At 47.2% G+C, this 7,648-nt stretch overlaps 1 long non-coding RNA gene across 1 annotated transcript; it reads left to right on the top strand.

The window, feature by feature from the left end:
- The first annotated feature begins 6,363 nt into the window (after positions 1-6,363).
- On the top strand, positions 6,364-7,029 carry LOC121990081. The gene is made up of 3 exons (XR_006114436.1): positions 6,364-6,391; positions 6,480-6,547; positions 6,974-7,029. It is a non-coding gene; the product is annotated as an uncharacterized LOC121990081 (long non-coding RNA).
- Positions 7,030-7,648: the final 619 nt, after the last annotated feature.

The following is a 7,648-nucleotide window of genomic DNA, read 5'->3' as shown; positions in this document are numbered from 1 at the left end:
TATTTTTGGGCTTTACGAGTGTAGTTGAGTAGGGTTGATTTCGAGTCAGAGTATTACTATGTTGTTTATTTTATTAACTGCGTGGTTGTGACAGCCAGAGGCTGAATATATATATAAACTGCGTGGTGATTGATTTTATTTACTGTTATTATTCCAGCCGCCTGTGGCTGAGTATTTAGTGCTTGTAGAAAATTTTGATTGTCCGCCGTACAGGGGAGATGCTGCCGAAATTTTCTCGGACAGGGACTCTTCTGGGGGCGTGACAATTTAGTGGTATCAGAGCACAGTTATACGATCTTTTGTTTCGTATTTTTGGATTTTCGGGATTTATCTGATACCAATTTATTTGGTATCAGAGCAGGTTATGATACCTGCTTTTGGTGTTCTGGAGATTTATCGGATACCTGTTGTTGGTATTCTGGATATTTGGGTTAGCCAGGTTTGCGAGTCAAACTGGGCATTATCGGATTTTCGATATGGTTATATTTCGGATTTCCGTTGCGGATTTATTTGGATTTCCGGTGATATGTACGTTCGGAATTTTGAGGTCAAATTGGGGACTGGACAGCGACGGAACATCTCCAGACGGTATGTTGTTATTTTATGTTGGTTATATTGGTATTGATATCTGTAATTTAATTTAACAGATATGAGACGATCTACTCGTATTGCTGTGAGACGTGGTGCTGGACGACCACGTGCGAGGACCACGGGATCTCTGGATATGCCAGAGATGCCCACTATTAGTGAGCCTGTCAGTCAGGGACAGACTCAGGATGCAGCGGGAGCATCGGGCTCTCAAATCCCGATAGCTCCTGTAGAGATACCTACTTTGGCCACACCGACGGTATCCACCTACGTTTACGTACCATCGGTACCATTGGTGTACCCGACATCCGCTTGTAGCCTCGACGATTCGGCCACCACCACTTGGACCCTGATGTACCGACACCGTGCTTTGTGCCCTGCTGATGCTCCACATCGGTACCTTTTCCTACGCACCTCTTGCCACCACTTTTATTCCCCAGCAGTACCACCGACGGCTTATGCTCCGGTATATCAGACCGGAGTTCTTCCTCCGGTTTATTCCGCGTACCACCTGTAGTATCGCCCGTGTTTCCTCCAGCTGCGATCGTCCCACAACCATCGATATTGTCACGACGAGCTAGGATTCCAGAGTGAGTCGATGAAGACTCGTTTCACTCTTTTCCGCGGAGATCTCGATCCGAGTATGGCTCTGTCATGGATAGAGACTATGGAGCAGACTTTCTTCTATATGGCTTGCTCCGAGTGGGAGAAAGCAGAGCTGGCTGCTTACCATTTACGGGATGAAGCTAATGCCTGGTGGGTTACTCAGCGTTCTATTATTGGTGAGCGCAACGTCACATGGACCAGGTTCAGAGAGGCTTTTGAGAGCCGTTTCTTTCCACTGTCCTATCAGATGTCTCGCCGACAGGATTTTATGAGTCTGAGGCAGAATAACCGCTCAGTGACCGAGTATAATACTGAATTCCTCCGGTTGGCTCAGTTTTGTCCAGAGTTAGTTGCGGAGGACAGAACTCGCATGATGCAGTTTATACAGGGATTGGATGGTTATCTGCATGTACAGCTTGCCGGATTAGGGATTTCATCTTACTCTGATGCATTGAATCGAGCTTTGATGATAGAGTTAGCTCAGACAGATATCCGACAGAAAAGAAAGCATACGGTGACTTGAGGAGTCCAGACACAGGGCGAGCCTCGAGTAGTCACGGCAGTCGTGGTACGGGTGTCACGTAGGCCTCTAAATCGGACGGTCTTCTTGACGCCCGGTTTCTCGAATCGCAACCACCTTCCTGATACTCATTGTTTGATGTGGATCCGAGATCACCTCACCCCTTGCTCGGGACAGTCCTTTTATTGCAAGCGGCACCAGAGCCAGATTGTCAAAGGCTCGACACCTCCGGAGGGTCAGTCGAGGGGCAGTCTAGTCGAGATATCGAGGAGGGCGGCCCAATCTTCACAACGAGTAGCTCCTCCGCAGCATTTGGCATGCTTGGACAGAGTACTCCAGTAGCACCCCAGTTTTGCTCCAGGACCTTATTATCCGACTCAGGGCGTACCAGACTCAGTCGCAGCCGTATCCAGCACCGCCTCAGTGGCAGGCTTCTGCCCAGCCGCAGCAGCCGCTGGCAGCATTACCACCTCCTCCTCCGCCAGAGACTGGTCGTGTTCATGCTATTACCAGAGAGGATGCTCAGCGGGCCGACGGATCCGTTTTCCGCGGTACGATTTCCATTTATGCATTTACTGCTGATATTTTGATTGATACTGGTAGTTCGCACTCTTTTATATCCCGTACCTTTATGCGGGAGATTGGTAGATTACCTACTGTTAGGTTGCGGCGATTGACTGTCTCCCTACCGTCTGGTGATACTTTAGACGTCACCCAGGAGATCAGAGGTTGCCCGTTAGACTTTGACAACATGATACTTACAGTAGATCTTCTAGTATTGGAGAAGGTCGAGTTTGATGTCATTCTTGGCATGGATTGGCTGTCAGTGTATCATGCTACCGTTGATTGCCAGATGAGGGTGGTCACCTTCCGGCCTCCGAACCAACCCTCGTGGAGTTTCACTGGCATTAGAGACGACGGCATCTCGATTATTTCGGCGATTCAGGCGCAGAAGCTGCTGTCTCACGGCTGTCATGGTTTTCTGTTGTCGTTGATCAGTACTGAGGACAGTAGTAGTTCGCAGCTCTCCGACGTTCCTGTTGTCCGGGAATACCCAGATGTATTTCCGGAGGAGCTGCCAGGTTTGCCTCCTAGAAGGCCAGTGGAGTTCGCTATTGAGCTGATTCCGGGAACCTCACCGACATCGAAAGCTCCGTATCGTATGGCACCAAAAGAGTTGAACGAGCTGAAGGTTCAACTCCAGGAGCTTTTAGACAGGGGATTTATTCGCCCTAGTGTTTCACCATGGGGTTCTCCAGTTCTGTTTGTCAAGAAAAAGGATGGTACTATGAGGTTGTGTATTGACTACAGGCAGCTGAATGCAGTTACCATCAGAAATAAATATCCATTACCACGGATTGAGGATTTATTTGATCAGCTCAGAGGTACATCAGTGTATTCTAAGATTGATCTGCGATCTGGATATCATCAGCTGAGAGTCAGAGACTCAGATATTCAGAAGACAGCTTTCCGTACCAGATACGGTCATTATGAGTTTTTGGTAATGCCATTTGGGCTTACCAATGCTCCGGCGGTGTTTATGGACTTGATGAACCGCATATTTCTGAAGTATCTAGATCAGTTTGTTATCGTTTTCATTGATGACATATTGGTCTACTCTCGTTCCGAGGAGGAGCATGCACAGCATCTTCGCACAGTCTTGGAGATTCTTCGACGACATCAGCTGTACGCGAAGTTCAGCAAGTGTGCATTCTGGCTATCCTCAGTCAGTTTTCTGGGACACGTGGTTTCTAGCAGAGGTATTTCAGTTGATCCTCAGAAGATCGAGGCTGTTGCCGGTTGGGAGCAGCCGAAGTCAGTTCAGGAGATCCGCAGTTTTCTGGGATTGGCCGGATATTACCGACGTTTTGTCGAGGGCTTCTCGCGTATTGCTATGCCACTGACACGTCTTACCCGGAAAGGCGTGAAGTTCATATGGTCCGAGGATTGCGAGACCAGCTTCCAGGAGCTGAAGCGGAGATTAGTGTCGGCTCCAGTTTTGGTTTTACCTTCTGGAGAGGATGGATTTGTACTTTACACCGACGCGTCTCTACAGGGTTTGGGTGCTGTTCTGATGCAGCACGGCAGAGTAGTCTCTTATGCTTCTCGTCAGTTGAAGGAGCATGAGAAGAACTACCCAGTTCATGATTTGGAGTTAGCTGCCATCATCTTTGCTCTGAAGCTTTGGCGTCATCATTTATACGGTGTCACATTTGAGATTCTCACTGATCATAAGAGTCTCAAATATATTTTTACTCAGAAGGAGCTTAATCTCCGACAGAGGAGATGGATGGAGTTCCTGAAGGACTACGATTGTACCATTAGCTATCACCCGGGGAAAGCTAATGTGGTTGCAGATGCACTCAGCAGGAAGTCCAGAGGGACTTTAGCTTGCCACCGGATTTCAGTCACGGACTTGATTCAGAGTTTCTCGGAGTTAGATCTTGAGGAGCAGGGACCGACAGAGTAGGGTATTCTGGTTACCATGGTTGCTCAGTCGTCGATCAGGACGAGGATCCGAGAGGCACAGGCCAGTGATCAGCATTTGCAGTTTATTGGCAGTCAGATAGCTTCCGGGCAGCAGACCGAGTTTACACGAGACGAGGAGGGTATTATATTCTTCCGAGGCAGATTATGCGTACCTCAGTCTCATTCGGTCTTACAGGAGCTACTTCAGGAGGCACATCATTCTCGGTTTGCGATCCATCCAGGCGGAACCCGTATGTATCGAGACTTGAGACGTTCCTATTGGTGGAACGGTATGAAGAAAGACATCGCGGATTTCGTAGCTAGATGTCTTGTTTGTCAGCAGGTGAAGGCTGAACACCAGAGACCTGCAGGATTACTTCAGCGGATTCCTATTCCTGAGTGGAAGTGGGATCACATTACCATGGACTTTGTGGTGGGTTTGCCGAGGACACGACGAGGCCATGACGCGATTTGGGTAATCGTTGATCGATTAACCAAATCAGCGCACTTCTTAGCGATTCGGAGGACTGATTCCCTGGATCGATTGGCGATCTTATTGAGATTATCGACTACATGGTGTTCCATTGAGTATCATTTCGGATAGAGATCCACGGTTCACGTCTCGTTCGGCGAGTCTGCAGCAGGCCTTGGGCACACTCGTTTCACTTTCCATCCACATGATGGACTCGCGGACCATTCACTTTAGAGGACTGCGAGGTCATGTGTTATGGATTTGAGGCTTGGGAGGACCATCTGCCGTTAGTAGAGTTGCCTACAACAAGTTCCATTCGGCTATCCAGATGGCACCGTTTGAGGCGTTGTATGGTAGACCTTATCGGACACCCGTCCTTTGGGATGAGGTTGGAGAGGCTCAGTTGTTGGGACCTCATAGAGTTCAGCAGGATGCAGAGTTGGTCCGTACTATCAGACGGAGGATGTCAGAGGCGCAGGATCGCCAGAAGAGTTATGCTGATCGGAGACGCAGACCACTAGAGTTCTCTGTTGGCGACCATGTATTTCTACGAGTTTCACCCACGAAAGGGGTGAAGAGATTTGGCCTCAGAGGTAAGCTAGCTCCGCGGTACATTGGTCCTTTCGAGATCTTAGAGAGGATCGGAGCGGTAGCTTACCGATTGGCACTACCACCATCCTTGTCAGGCGTTCACGATGTATTCCACGTATCGATGCTGAGGAGATACGTGCCCGACCCGACGCATGTGCTGGCAGATTTCCCAGTTCCAGTTCAGCCTGACATTACCTATGAGGAGGTTCCGGTACGGATTCTCGACCGGAAGGAGCGTCAGTTGCGGAACAAGACCATCCGGCTGGTTAAAGTAGGATGGCAGCATCATTCGGATGAGAAGGCTACTTGGGAGCTCGAGGACACTATCCGAGCTCGATATCCCCATCTTTTCACTTGAGGTATGTGATTTAATTTACCGTTCAGCATTTATACTCTATATTTGTTGTTAGTACCTGCTGATGGTAGATAACGAAAATTTGGGGACCAAATTTTTATTAGTGGGGGAGAATGTAAAATACCGAAAATAGGTAAATATTGATAAGAGAATTTTCCGGAATTTTTGGAAATTTTTCGGGAATTTTTCGGAGCTCGTATGGACGAGTTAACGGGGATAAGATTTGGGTTCCGGGAAAGCCTGTTTTGGCTACCCATTTAAGTGAGGAAAAGTTTACTTTTTCCTTTATTTTTCTTTTCTTATTTTCCTCCGCCGAACCATGCCCCCCTCCCCCGACGGTTTCATTTCTCTTCCGATTTCTTCCCTGATCTTCTCCCGAATTCTTCACTGTGTCGATTCCTTCTTCTTCTCTTCATCATCTTCCTCTTCCGATTTTCCGACGCTGTGCCCTAGCCATCATCTCGACTGTGCCTTCTCCACCCGACGGCGCCACGCGACGGTTCCTTATTTCCTTTGTGCTACAGCCGACGCCGATTCACAGCCCAAGCGCCGACGACGCTCGAGCCACCGTCGGTTAAGCCCTTCGCCCTCTTCTGATTTGTTGCGCGCCGTCGCCACTGTGTGCCGCTCACCGCCGATGTCTTCTCGTCGTCACTCTAGCACCGCCGACATCTACTGATGCCGACCTTTCCTCTGCCCTAGTTCCTCAGCCGTCGTCTGTGTGGGGTCTCCAGCCGATGGTCTTCTGCCACGCCAAAGGATTCTAGACTTTCACCAAATCCAGAGAAGGGTAAGGGAAAAACATTTCTTTTTGTGGCTGGATTGAAGTTGTGAATGGATTTTTAGGTTGATTTATGATATTCTTTTGATCCGGGCAGTGAGGAGGGTCTTCCAACAGTACTTTGTCCAACAGCAACCCTTGAGTTCCAACAGCGGCAGAATTAAGGTAAGGATTAGGTGTATTTGAATATTTATTGTAGATCATGTTCCGAATTGGAGGATTTGGTTAGATGATCATGTGAATCTAGGTAAGGAACATGATTATGATACATGTTGATTTAGGAAGGAATTGGTACATACATAATTGTTTATGTATTTGAATTAGGTGTGATGTAGTTTTCATGATTTGTATAAATGGAATTAGGTGATTGATTATATAGATGATTAATCATGTGTAAATGGAATTAAGTTTGGATTCTTGATCTAATGGTGGATTAGGGATTAGGTAACTAACCCTAATGTATTGTTAGACTTTGTTTAGGTAGGTTGAGGTTTATAGTTTAGGGTTTTGCCCTAAATTGTTATTAAGGATTTTATTTAGCTATTCATTTAAATTTTTAGCTAAATAAAAATGTATACATTGGTGACACAGGACTTTGACGCGAGACGAGTATCTCGGAGTCAGATTTGGACCATTTCGATTGGAGGCGGGTACTTTTGACTTATGTCATTTGATATGCTTAGTAATTAAATTAACATGTTGCATTAATTGTGTTTCTTATCTGTTTTCGGTTAATCACTACCCAAATCTTACATGCTTGATTGATTGATTGGTTTTGCATCTCAGGTATATTTTACCTGTTTATATATGCTTAGATGGGTAGTGATATACCATGCTTCACCATGTTCAGGACCTAGGTTTTATACCTTCTGTGTACCTTTGATTCGATATGATTCGTTGACCTAGGGTGCACTTTTCTATATATATGGATTAGGTCAGGATGTTTATATGGTTATTGCCATGCATCATTTGCATGATTGCATGCTGTGCGATAGTCCGCTCCATTATTGTTGAGCACATCGCCAGTTACATGGATCTGCACACACCACCACTCATGGGTTAGTGGTCGATTCAGGATGAGTGTGTTGCAGCAGGGACTCTGTTAGGCACCGTTGGTCCGCTCATGGGTAGTGTGACACAACGTGTTATCCGGCAGGGATTCCTCCCCGTCATCGTGTACCGGGAGTTGAGAGCATTGCGCTCCCCCATCTATGATTTAGGGTAGGAGGATAGGTGTACTCCGACAGCATCCCGTCCACTCGGTCA

The sequence above is a fragment of the Zingiber officinale genome, chromosome 6B (assembly GCF_018446385.1).
Source record: "Zingiber officinale cultivar Zhangliang chromosome 6B, Zo_v1.1, whole genome shotgun sequence".
NCBI lineage: Eukaryota > Viridiplantae > Streptophyta > Magnoliopsida > Zingiberales > Zingiberaceae > Zingiber > Zingiber officinale.
The sequence above is the reverse complement of the archived record's forward strand: the minus strand, read 5'-3'. Positions and strand labels throughout refer to the sequence as shown.